The 12,787-nt window shown below is 47.1% G+C and overlaps 1 protein-coding gene across 3 annotated transcripts in view; it reads right to left on the bottom strand.

Moving 5' to 3' along the window:
• Positions 1–12,787, bottom strand: part of GATAD2A (GATA zinc finger domain containing 2A) — a 100,668-nt gene that overhangs the window by 50,145 nt on the left and 37,736 nt on the right. The window contains exon 2 of one of the 3 annotated variants that reach the window (XM_024767279.1): positions 11,413–11,526. The exons of the other annotated variants lie outside the window; for them this stretch is intronic. The gene's annotated coding sequence lies outside the window, so the exon portion shown is untranslated. The remainder of the gene's footprint in view (positions 1–11,412; positions 11,527–12,787) is intronic. 3 annotated transcript variants of the gene reach the window in all.

Here is a 12,787-nt window from a genome sequence, read left to right as displayed (position 1 = left end):
CTGGGGTTAAGCCAGGAAGGAAAGTGTGAATCAAGCACACTAGGGCTGAGTCGCTGGAGACAGGGGGGTCCTGGGAAGAGCCATAGGGCCAGGCTTCTCCGGGTAACCAGAAATCACCTTTGCCCTTGAGGGCTGGGGACAGAGGGGTCATCTGTGCTAGAGAAACCCTAAGAAGCGCACTCTACCTGGTTGGAGGGGTTGGGATCTGGGAGGACACAGGTTCACACCATACTGCACCCAACTGTCCCACTCCAGTGCCATCACAGCCATGTACTTTGCATCCTTAATGAACCTCAGTGCATTCTGCCTGCAACTGTAGCTCCACAGCTCAGCCCCAGCCTGGGAACACCAGGATAGCCTCGGGAACAGCAGTTAGGCTCAGCCTCCACCTGGTCAGCACCTTGGTCCTTCAGTTCTCCTGACCTTTATGTGAACGCTAGGCCTGACTGGTAGGCACATCACCTCACCTCCAGCCTTGTGGCGTCGTGTCCATCCCACACAGGAGCTCCCTGGACCTGGGGACTTGTTGCAAGTTTTCTGAGCCTTCTTCCTAGCGTTAAGAGAAGCCGACGCTGGCTCGCCAGATAAACAGCCACGTAACAAAAAGACTTGACCAACAAATTCTTTTGTCCTGCTGAAGGGGCTCACTTGCTCTTTCAAAGGCTTCTCATAAGGTGGGCACTCTCACTGCTAGCCTCCAAAGGTGGCCAGTGGTGCCTAGGCTCTGGGTAGGCTGAGGCAATGAGAAGGGAGTAAAGGGACGGGGAACACAGGGTGCTCCAGACTTGGGAGCATCTGACCCCACTTGATGGACACCCTACTGGCAGAGGACAGACGCAGGAAACCAGGGTATCGGCAGACACCTCCCTGCTCCCCAAAATGCAGCACACCAGGCTAGTTGAACACCAAGCAACCTTGCGCCACAAACACAAATACACACGTGTGTGTACCCACACTCGTGCAAACGCAAACACATGCGCCCACGTACACATGAACACCACACACATACGTGTGCACAGTTTTCATCCCCTCCTCCCACCTCCAAACCTTCTCAATTACCTTACAAAGGGTCTTCTCTATTCATTTATGAGCAAAAGAACAGCAGTTCTTATAGGTGATTAGTGTCCAACCATCTCAAGAAGAAGCAAAACTATTAAGTATGGAAATAAGATTAGACACAGGGTCCAGGATCACCAACTTCTAAAGCAAGTGAAGGAGCCCAGAGGGCCTTGCAGAGAGACCTGCAGGGCCTTGTGCACACCTCCGCCACATCAACCCACAATTCCTCTAAGACAAATAATTTCGCACCTGGGTGGAACAACTGATCATTTTAAAATCACTAGCACTGCAACCATGCTCATTTCTACTACTTTGTGTACACAGTAATTTAAGTTTCCAGAGAAGGTGAAGAACTGACTTTTGTCTACTGTTGTTTATCTGAGTGATGCCTGAACCCAGAAGGGAACTTCTGCAGCACAGAGGAGCCTGGTCGGTTACTAACGACCAGGGACACCCTTCTCCTAGTTCACAGCCCATCTGGCCCAGGACGTGGACGCCAACAGACTCCAAATACTGATTCTGTACCAGACAGTGACCTCCAAGGGGCCAGTGACCTGCAGGTACCACCTTTGTGGAGGGCAGGAAGAGCAGCTTGGGCGGATCCCCGCCTTCACGGGAGCAAAGACCCAGTAAGGGCTATGAGATATGTGTGTCAATCACCATTTTGTTACAAATCAACACTGGAAAAGAAATCCACCCTGCCCGACCAGAGGAGGAGGCTAAGGATCTAGCTTCATTTGAGCTAGGCCCCAAGAGTAGAATCTGGAGTTGTAGATAGAGATGGAAGAAGGAGAAAGAAATGGTAGCACAAAAGGTGAAGTGGCAGAAATACACAGGCGCATGAAAACCCATCTCCAAAGTAAGTAGATGAAACCAAATAAAAGGAGATCAAAACTTTTAACCACTTTTTTAAATGGAATGAGGTTGCTTAAAAGGAAAAAACAGGGCTTCCCTGGTGGCGCAGTGGTTGAGAGTCCGCCTGCCGATGCAGGGGACACGGGTTCGTGCCCCGGTCCGGGAAGATCCCACATGCCGCGGAGCGGCTGGGCCCGTGAGCCGTGGCCGCTGAGCCTGCGCGTCCGGAGCCTATGCTCTGCAACGGGAGAGGCCACAACAACAGTGAGAGGCCCGCGTACTGCAAAAAAAAAAAAAAGGAAAAAACATTCCTCCATTACAGTGAGGCCACTTATATTCAGTTTAAGAGGCTAAACAGTGATGATCGGGCCTCCCAGAGACTTCTCTGACTCAGGGCGCCCTGCAGGAGTGTAGGGACTGGGGGTGGGGTAGGGGCCCTGACCAGCCCGCCTTCAGCCTGTGAGAGTGAGGAGAGCTGGAACCTTTAATTAGGTCCTGAAGGACAGAGGAGGGGAGTGCTGAGACCTATGAAATGGCACAGAGTATGCTGCAAAAAGACACATGCATGCACACAACTTAAATGAAGTGCTTCCAGTCACTCCATCAAACAAATCAATCTGAGCACTGGCGCTCTCCGCAGGGAGCTCTCTGCCCTCAGCCCCCGGAGGTGCGCTCTACCTACCTAACCCTTCAGGGAAGAGACACCATTTGCAAACGCAGCGCTCAGCTCAGACACAGAAGTCAAAGGGGAAGGTTAAGTTCAGGAGCATCTCGACCTCCTCCTAACAGGGCACTTCTATCATGCCCGGTGTGCCCAAACATCACACTCCATCTGAAATGCTAATGACCCATCTAAAAGGCCATCACCACCCACAGGAGTCATGCAAGATAAAGTCAGACCAAACCAGCCATCCTATGAAAGTCACCTCAGTCCTTGGTTCAAGAACCACCCAGATATGTAGGTATATAGATTGTTAAGACTGAAAAGAGTAAAAAAAATAAAATAAAAAAACCACACACACAGAACCTCAGGCTTTTACATTTACAAATAAACACACATTTACAATCTGATTTTTTTTTAAGGTGGAGGACATGTAAATACAGCCTCTGAAATAATGCTTTTTTGGGATATATTTAATAAAATTAACCTAGAAAGCAGAAACTTTAATGTACTCAAGTAGTAACCACCCAACATTTAAAAAATAAAGTCTGAATGGTCTTCAGATTCCTAAAGGAAAATCCCATGTAGACGTGCACTGTGGAGAAAGGCGCTTGGAAGCACCTCACCCCAGTACCGCTTGTGGGAACAGAGCAGGTTTTGGGACAAGTCATCTCCAGAAAAATCAGTGGTCACTGCCTTCAATGAGGCTCATGCCACAGTAACAGCCAGCCCTCTGGTAGCATGCCCGGCCACTCAAACTCACCTGGGGACATGCAGGGCCTGGCCTGGAGCAGCCAAGTCCCCTGACCTCAACAACCATCCTCCCTTCCTGGAGTCATCAGGGAGGGGCGGCTAAAGAAAGCACAGATCCTGTTGGGGAAGATGGTGTAAGTAGGGAGTATGTTTTTATCTTCCCCCAGACATAGACAATCTCCTAAAAACTTCTGAAAACAGGGAACACCACTAACCAGACAGGCCACGCAGATTCCACTGAGCTCTGTCTACCCCTCAGCCTCATGCCTTGGCCTCTGAGTGCCCCTTCCCAGCGACATGAGATGAAAGCCTGTCTACACCTCCTAGTCAAAGCACACAGTAGGACAAAGTACACCTAAACTGATCACGTTCTAAGAGGGGAGGAGAGAGATGGGTAGCGAGTGTTTTTAAAACTGTTGATAGCACCCCCAGGCTCACCCCCACGTGAGGACTTGGATTTTGTGTTTACACTCTCAGAAGTGCTCAGTAAGCACCCAACACTGCCCACCTGGAAGTGACCCCACATGGGTGTCTGAGCCTCTGACAGCGGGGGCCTGTGCCTGAAGCCCAACCCCTGCAGCCCTGGAGAGAGAGAAACAAATGGTGCCAGAGAACGTGACACAGAAATAAAGGTGCCACCTGTGAGGGGAATCTGAAAAATATGAAATGTCCACAGGGAAATGGTGACCAGGAGTCCTCTGGTATAGGACGTCACTGTGAGGGATGTCTGGCTGAGTTTCCCTCCCACGGGAAAGGACTCTGTCCCTCCCAGCTGCCTCCTAGGCTGAGCCTCCTCGGCCCACAAAGGGTTACGCCTGCCATTTCCATGCCACCTGCAATGTGCCAATCGGGCGTCACATCAAAAATGGGAGGCCTTAACCCTTCCAGGGCTGACTCCCTCAGGGCCTGGCCAAGAATGCAGCCCTGACCACCAGCTTCATCGAGCTGGAAATGGCAGGAGGTTTTACACAGAAAATTCCAGGAAGGGCCAGAAAAGCCTTCTCCAGTCTTGGGAGGAAATGTGAGTGGAAAGTGGGAGAACCAAATGTGCATCTTTCATCATTTTCAACAGGACACCCAGCAATGTGGTGACGCCACTGCCTGGAAGCACTGCCTGGGCTCCTTTGTCAGCTCCTCCCTGCACACATCCTGCAGCAGGCAGGGCCAGAGGCCGCCCCAAAAGGCTCAGAGCCAGCAGGGTAACCTACGTCTAGGACTAAATAAGTTTCTGGTCTCAAAGAAGCCCATGGGCCTAAGAAACAGTTTCTACTGATGCACAGTTCTTGCAGCACTTCCTGCACAGCTGTGAGAGCTGGAACAGAAATCCTACTTCTCTCCTCCACCCTGTAAGTGGAAATCTTCCCCGTGGGCAGGGGGTTGTTCTGGGTATAGACACTTACAACAACCTCCAGGAAATAGCCAAGCTGACCTAGAGCATATCACATTAGTGGTCATTTTGTAAAACATGCTACTCAAGGTAAAAGCAAGGCCTCACCCCAGCCAAGGCCCTGCCGGCCTCTCTGACCTGTCTACTGCTGTCCCCCACACGTCCCCGCTACCCCTCGACCCTATTCTCTCAGCTGCAGCCATTCTGACATCCCAGCTGCTCCTCTGAAAACCAAGTTTACTCCCATCTCAGAGCTTTTGTACTTCCTGCTCCCCCTACCTGGAAGGTCCTCCCCCAAGTCTCTGTATACCACTCTCTTCTTCAGCCAAAACAGCAAAGTTACATGTATCTCCCCTCCATGCACTTCGGTGGGTCTCTATCCCTTTCCCACTTCATCACCACTTGACATTCTATTTACTCATCTCTCCGTTTACGTGTTTGTCCCCCCCACCCCATCCCCCACAAGAACAGAGAATATATATCTCTTTGTTCAGTGCTACCATCCCAGGGCCCAGGACAGAACAGGTGTTCAATACATATTTGTTAAACAGATGAGAAAAAGTACTTTCAGAACTTCCAGCTATGGCACTCCCCTTCCTTGTTACATAAGCCAAAAAGTCTTCATGTCAATAGAAAACGTAATGATCAAAACCAAACAAAACCCTTACTTCATACCATATAATGACAATCAACTCAAAATGGGTCAAAGACCTAAATACTAAAAGCTAAACCTACAAAACTCTTAGAAGAAGAGTATGTAAGGGTAAATCATGACCTTCGATTTGGCAAGAGATTCTTAGATATGACACCAAAAGCTCAATATCAACAAAAGAAAAAAGATAAATTAGACTTCATCAAAACTAAATTCTTTTGTGCAAGAGAGTGAAAAGATCAACAGAGCGGGAAAAACATTAGAAATCATACCTCTAATAAGGGTCTGGTGTCAGAATATATAAAGAACTCTTAAAACTTAGCAACAAACCCAATTCAACAAAACAGGCAAAAGACTTGAAAAGACATTTCTCCAAAGACAGACAAATGGCCAATAAGCACATGAAAAGATGTTCAGCATCATTAGTCATTAGGGAAATGCAAATCAAAACCACAATGAGATACTACCTCTCACCCACCAGGATGACTATTAAAAAAAAGGAAAATAAGCGTTGTTGAAGATGTGGAGACATTGGAACCACCACATATTGCTGGTGGGAATGTAAAATGGTAAAATGGTGCAGTAATGTGAGAAACAGTCTGGCAGTTCCTCAAAAAGTTAAATACAGAATTACCATATGACCCAACAATTCTACTTCTAGATATATACCCAAGAGATGTGCATTTATTCAAACAAAAACTTGTACATAAATGTTAAAAAGCAGCACTATTCACAACAGCCAACAAGTAAGAACAACCCAAATGTTCATCAATGGGTGAATGGATAAACAAAATGTCATATATCCATACAATGAAATATTCTTCAGCCATAAAAAGGAATCGGGCTTCCCTGGTGGCACCATGGTTAAGAATCTGCCTGCCAATACAGGGGACACGGGTTCGAGCCCTGGTCCCGGAAGATCCCACATGCCACGGAGCAACTAAGCCCGTGCACCGTTAACTACTGAGCCTGTGCTCTACAGCCCGCGAGCCACAACTACTGAGCCTGCATGACACAACTACTGAAGCCCATGAGCCTAGAGCCCGTGCTCCGCAATAAGAGAAGCCACCGCAATGAGAAGTCCACGCACCACAACGAAGAGTAGCCCCCACTCGCCGCAACTAGAGGAAGCCCGCGCGCAGCAACGAAGACCCAACACAGCCAAAAATAAATAAATAAATAAATAAATTTTTAAAAAGGAATAAATTTCTGATTCATGTCACAATGCAGATGAACTATGAAAACATGCTAAGTGAGACAGGCCAGACACAGAAGGCCATACAGTATATGATTCCATCTATCTGAGATGCCCAGAGCCAGGCGAATCTATAGAGACAGAAAGTATCGATAGATTAATGGTTGCTAGGGACTGGGTGGCACAGAGGTAGGGGACTGCAGGAGTACAGGCTAATACATACAAATTTCACTTTGGGATGATGAAAATGTTCTAGAACTAGAGGTGATGGCTGCACAACGTTGTGACCGTAGTAAATGCCAATGTACACTTTAAATGTGTGAATTTTACTTTATTATTTTTTAAGCAGGAAAACAAAAAACAAAATAATCTTAACCTCAAGAGCCACAACCCCTCTACGGCTGCTAAACTACTAAAACGCAAAAGCAGGTTTACTATGACCCCCAAGAGCACCGAATAGGGTCCTCAAGGAAAGACTCCTTTGTGTAACAAGATCCCAAACAATCGAAGAGCCACTGTCCACTGGGATGCAGTCCTTCCACGAGCAACAACTGTCAGCTTCTCACAGCAACCAAGGGGGCCACAGCAAGCCCACGGTATAGATGGGAGTGTGACCACGTGGGACACAAATGGGACAATTTACCAACAGGGAGCCAACTTGGAGAGAGGGCAAGACCTCTGATGGCAGGGGTCACACAGGCCAGCACCGCAGATCTGGATTCAAGTCAGGTCCGTCACAGGCTTCACACTGGGATTGTGCCAGACGCCTCAGTCTCGCAGACATTTCACTCACATATTCACCCAAACACCTGCTTAGTTTCTACCAGGGAGCAGGAGCTAACTGGGCCCCAGGGACACCCTTGGGGTTTCAACAAAAGGCCTCCCACCCGTAGCAGCATAGCCCCAGTAGGCCACTGGGGGGACACACACAGATGTGTGGGGTAGGCAGTGGACAGAGCAGGCTGAGACATGGGGCTGAGGTCCCTCGCACACTGGGAGTTGCAATAATCCCTAGATCACACATAAGGATCAAATCTGCAAAGCAGTGCTTTTTATAAGACAAAGTCATACTGAAGACCAGCTACCTACCTACTTTATCCAGTCTTAATTGGCTATGGCTGCTATGTACAGACCATACCAATAGAGAGGTGAGATTGATTTCTAATGAATAATATATTAATTTATGTCAGAAAACAACATATGGGACATTACAGCATCAGCGTGTTGATGCACTGTGGCGATAAAATGCACTCTGGGTACTGGGGGAGGTGGGCGGAGTGCTCCCAGAACAGAAGGTGCCATCAGCATCACACTACATTAGGTCAAAACCAGAATGCCTGGTTCATCTCTGCACACCTCAGCTTCCTCACCTGTGAAACGAGAACAGCGCCCACTTTATCACTAAGGTTCTTCAAGGGCTCCATGAAGGTACTGTAAAGGGTTGTTATTACAGAAAATGAGAATGCTGTTAACAAGAGGTTGTCCCACTTGACAGGCTACTGGCCACAGCCCCTCACAGCAATTCCAGAATCTCTGCTGAAGGTTTTCTGCTTGAATTTTAACCACAAGCGGCCACCATCCTCACTTCTGTAAACGAGTGTTTCCCCTGCCCTGGGTGACATGAATCATAAAGCTCCCTGAGGGAATGCCTGGGTCAAACACCATCTTCCAAACTTTTCATTACGGAAAATTGCAAACATACCCAAAGAAGCAGCGAGAACAGCACAATTAACTGCTCATGCCCACCACCCAGCTTCCATGGTTGTCAGACGACCACCTTGGTCTTTCACACGCCTCACGCCCACTTCGCCTCTAAGAAGCAAATGCCATACAACATGCATTTATGAACAGTTCAGCGTTTATCACTACAAGGACACAAAACCACAATCCCATGATCACACCATCAACAATTAAACAATCATTCCTCAATCTTTGTTGAAGTCACGCTTGGCTGAAACCTACAGGTTCCCCTGCCACTTTCTTTTCAATCATATGTTGAAGAAATCAGGCCATTTGTCCTGTTTCCCACAATTGGGTTTTGCCAGTTGGCATCCCTGTGGTATAATGTAACACAACCCCAATGTCCCAAAACTAGATTTTGAGGTCCAACCAAGCACACATCCCTCTGGAAGCATGTGCACCCTTCCTTGGCGGCTGGAAGCCACTGAGGTCCACTGTCTAGACCCACCATTTCATCAGATGCCTGCAAATGTATGAACTTATAATCCCATCGTTTCATATTAATTAGCCAGAATGTTAATAGCTACATGGTCCATTAGCCACATGTGGCTATTTAAAAAGATTTAAATCAAATAAAATTAAAACTTGACTTCCAAAAAATAAAAAAATAAAAAAAAATAAAAAAAAAACTTGACTTCCTCAATCACGATATTCCAGGTACCACACTGGACAGTGCGAGTAGAGGATTCCGGAAAATTCTGGCAGCACTGATCTATCTTCAAAGGAAACTAGCTCTTACCCCCTTTTTTGTTCCTTGCAAATACAGTCCATAGAGTAGAGGCAGGATAAATGCTTGCTTCTTTCCTTCTATCTACCAATTTTCAAAATGAGTTGATTCCCTAACACCTTCCAAAGGGCACCAGTGAGTTTCTTCCTTTCCTATGAGCACCAATAGGAACCCTGGATTTTTTAATACATTTGATGCTCCAACTCAGGGACTAATTCTCATTCACATTTACCTGCCCCACCCTTGGTGGGGTGGAGGGGGGGATTCCTTCTGACACAACCCTGGTACCATCTTATACAACTGGGACATTCCCAATGCAGATTTAGAATTAAAACATTTTCACTTAAGTATTTTGATCTTTTATTTGCATATGTCTTTCATCCTAAAAACTTTGGTTCTTTTTTTTGGGGGGGGGCATAGTTCCCCAACCAAGGATCAAACCCAGGCCCCCAGCAGTGGAAGCGTGGAGTCCTAACCAGTGGACCACCAAGGAATTCCCAATTTTGGTTCTTAAAGACATCAATTACTTGTTTTCTCCTACAATATATAACAGTAAGACCATGGGCATTGTTGACCTGAAACCAAAAATATGATTCCTAAAAACAGTTAAAGATTTTTTTCTAATTTTTGCCTTTATGGCATATCTCATATCTTACAATCAAACTACTATGTTTTAGGGAATTCCCTGGTGGTCCAGTGGTTAGGACTCTGCAATCTCACTGCCAAGGGCCTGGGTTCGATCCCTGGTTGAGGAACTAAGATCCCACATGCCACATGGCATGGCCCCCCCAAAAAAAGGAAAAATAAAAATAAAATATAGGGCTTCCCTGGTGGCGCAGTGCTTAAGAATCTGCCTGCCAATGCAGGGTACAAGGGTTTGAGGCCCTGGTCCGGGAAGAATCCATGTGCCACGGAGCAACTAAGCCCGCATGCCACAACTACTGAGCCCTCATGCCACAACTACTGATCCCGCATGCTACAACTACTGAAGCCTGTGTGCCTAGAGCCGGTGCTCCGCAATAAGAGGAGCCACTGCAATGAGAAGCCCGCACACCTCAACGAAGAGTAGCCCCCACTTGCCACAACTAGAGAAAGCCACAGCTCGCCACAACCAGAGAAAGCCTGCGCGCAGTAACGAAGACCCAACACAGCCAAAAATAAATAAATTTAAAAATAATAATAAAATAAAATATAAACAAATACACATGTCTATATCCCACCCCCACCGTTCCTTATGAGGGATAAAAGTGAGTGCAGTACATCTCTTTATCCTTCACCTTATAATTTTTTCTACTCATTTCACCCTAGAAATCCCATCACCATGACAAGAAGACACCCCTTCTTCCTCTGCTCAGGGGCTCGGCTCCACCCCACTGGCGATCCAGCCCCATCAGTCCCAGGCCCAAATGACAAACATCTATGTTATTTCCAGTTTTATACTTCAGAATGTTGTAATGAACAGTCTTGCCACAATCCTTATTTTTGACAGTCTATCTTTGGCATACATTTCTAGAAGTGGGCTTGCTGGAGCAAAGGGTAAGCAAATCCCCCTCCGAGGAGTTGTGAACCTCCAAAAGCAACATATGGTGCTGCGTGATTCCCACCAAGAGAATGGTGTCCACCTTTCAAGACAAAGGGTCAGAAATATCTTAGGGAAGCTCCAAAGAGCATTATTCTTAGTATCAGAAAAGACTGAGTATCTTTTATGCCTTGGTTAAGGGTCATCTGCATTTGCTTTTCCTGTTTGTTTTTCTGTAAGTCACACCCATTTTTGATCCTTAACACCAAGCACAAGGCCAGTCTCTCAGCATGCGAGCAGTATATGTAGCTGCTGAACGAACAGGACCCAACAAGCAAAATTCAAGGGTGGACACCAATTCCATTAGCCCAAGCAGGCAGCCTGACCCTCAGTATTCACACTGACAGCCACATACACTGTGGGGGCATCGTGTGGGGGCTGTGTATGCGCCTCAAGACTCCCCAGGACCCAGCCCTCCTCCTGCCTTGCTCTTCCTCTGTGCCCGGAGTCCTAGGCAGCAGGAATGGGGAGGCCTCAGCTGACTTTAGGCCATGGTTCAACTGAAAGTGGAACAATCAATCAATCTGCTGAGCTGACTTACACCCACAACAAAAAGTACACAAGCTGACATATTTATACATCTCTTAACAATAACTGCTCAGGGAATTTCCTGGTGGTCCAGGGGTTAGGACTCTGTGCTCTCACTGCCAAGAGCCCAGGTTCGACCCCTGGTCAGGGAACTGAGATCCCACACCGCAGCCAAAAAAAAAAATTGCTCAAGGGTGTTTTTGCCTGTTTGACATCGACCACCATCTGCCACAACCATTCACAGACCATCCTTTCCCATCAAGCTCCTTCACTCACCGGGTACAGAGAGGCAGGGCCAGAGGGAACACCTGAGGGGGCTTCCAGAAATTCCCTCCGGAATCACCAAACTAACTGCTTTGCAATGCTCTGGCTGTGTCTTCCTTGTTGACCCTGTGATAGGAAAGGAGCAGTTTTCTTTCATTCATTCATTCATTCACTCAGCAAGTACTTACTGCTCGGACTATGTACTTCCTAGTTAACAAAGGGCCTGGCAGAGGTGGGGTCACCCAGCCGAGGACCTCAGAGAACCCTAAGCCAGCCCGCTGCCTTCAGACAATGCCCTGGGCTATAGGATAAGGGATGATCACTCACCCCTCTGTGCTGCAGGTAAGACCTTGTCAAGACGTAAAGTACCACGATTTTCCAACACTAACGTCCAAAGAGAGCCTGTTGACAACCAAGCGCCAAACCCACTTTCTAGGTGGCTGGCTCACTGCATGCTGCCACCAGCACCAGGTAACGAGCACTGTCAACACCGATGATCCTCAACTAGCCTAGGAAACCGGCACAGACTTTGAGTCATTTTTTGTCTCCAGAGAGCTCTGGGGGCCTGGGGCAGGGCTGGGTGGGGGGATGTAAAATGGTGCAGCCACAGTAACAACAGTCTGGCAGTTCCTCAGAATATTAAAGACTCATGACCCAACAATTCCACTCCTAGGTATATATCCAAAGGAAGTGAAAACAAGTCCACACAAATTTGTGTACATAAATGTTCACAGCACTATTCATAATTACCGAAAGGTGGGAATAGCCCAAATCTATCCCAGATGAATGGATAAACAAAATGCGGTCTATCCATTCGATGGAATATACTCAGCCACAAAAATGGATGAAGCACTGACTCATGCTACAGAGTGGATGAACCCTGAAAACTTGCTGAGTATGAGAAGTTAAACACACAAGGTCATAGATATTATGTGATTCCATTGATATGAAATGTCCAGAACAGGCAAATCCATAGAGATAGAAAGTAGATTAGTGGTTGCCACGGGCTGAGGAAGGGAGATTGGAGAGGGACTGCTAATGGGTGTGGGGTTTCTTTTGAAGGTGATGAAAGTGTTCTGGAACTAGATAGACGTGATATTTGTACAACTCCTGAATATACAAAAACATCACTAAACTGTATACTACAAATGGGTGAATTATATGGTATGCAAATTATCTCAATTTAAAAAAATTTTTTTTTTTTTTAATACCAGTAAAGTTTGTTTTTGCTGGGTAAACATTCTGGAAATGTTTTCCTGACACCAGGATTACCTGACCATGCCCATACTATCATCTCGCTAAATGCAGATAAGAGCTGAAACCTCACAAACCGACCCCCAACCCTTGTCACATACCTTGCTCAACCCAGCAGCCAGTTCTTACCCTG

Source organism: Neophocaena asiaeorientalis, unplaced genomic scaffold (assembly GCF_003031525.2).
Source record: "Neophocaena asiaeorientalis asiaeorientalis breed wild unplaced genomic scaffold, Neophocaena_asiaeorientalis_V1.1 scaffold87, whole genome shotgun sequence".
Classification (NCBI taxonomy): Eukaryota; Metazoa; Chordata; class Mammalia; order Artiodactyla; family Phocoenidae; genus Neophocaena; species Neophocaena asiaeorientalis.
Note: the sequence above shows the minus strand (reverse complement) of the source record. Positions and strands in the feature narration are given on the sequence as shown.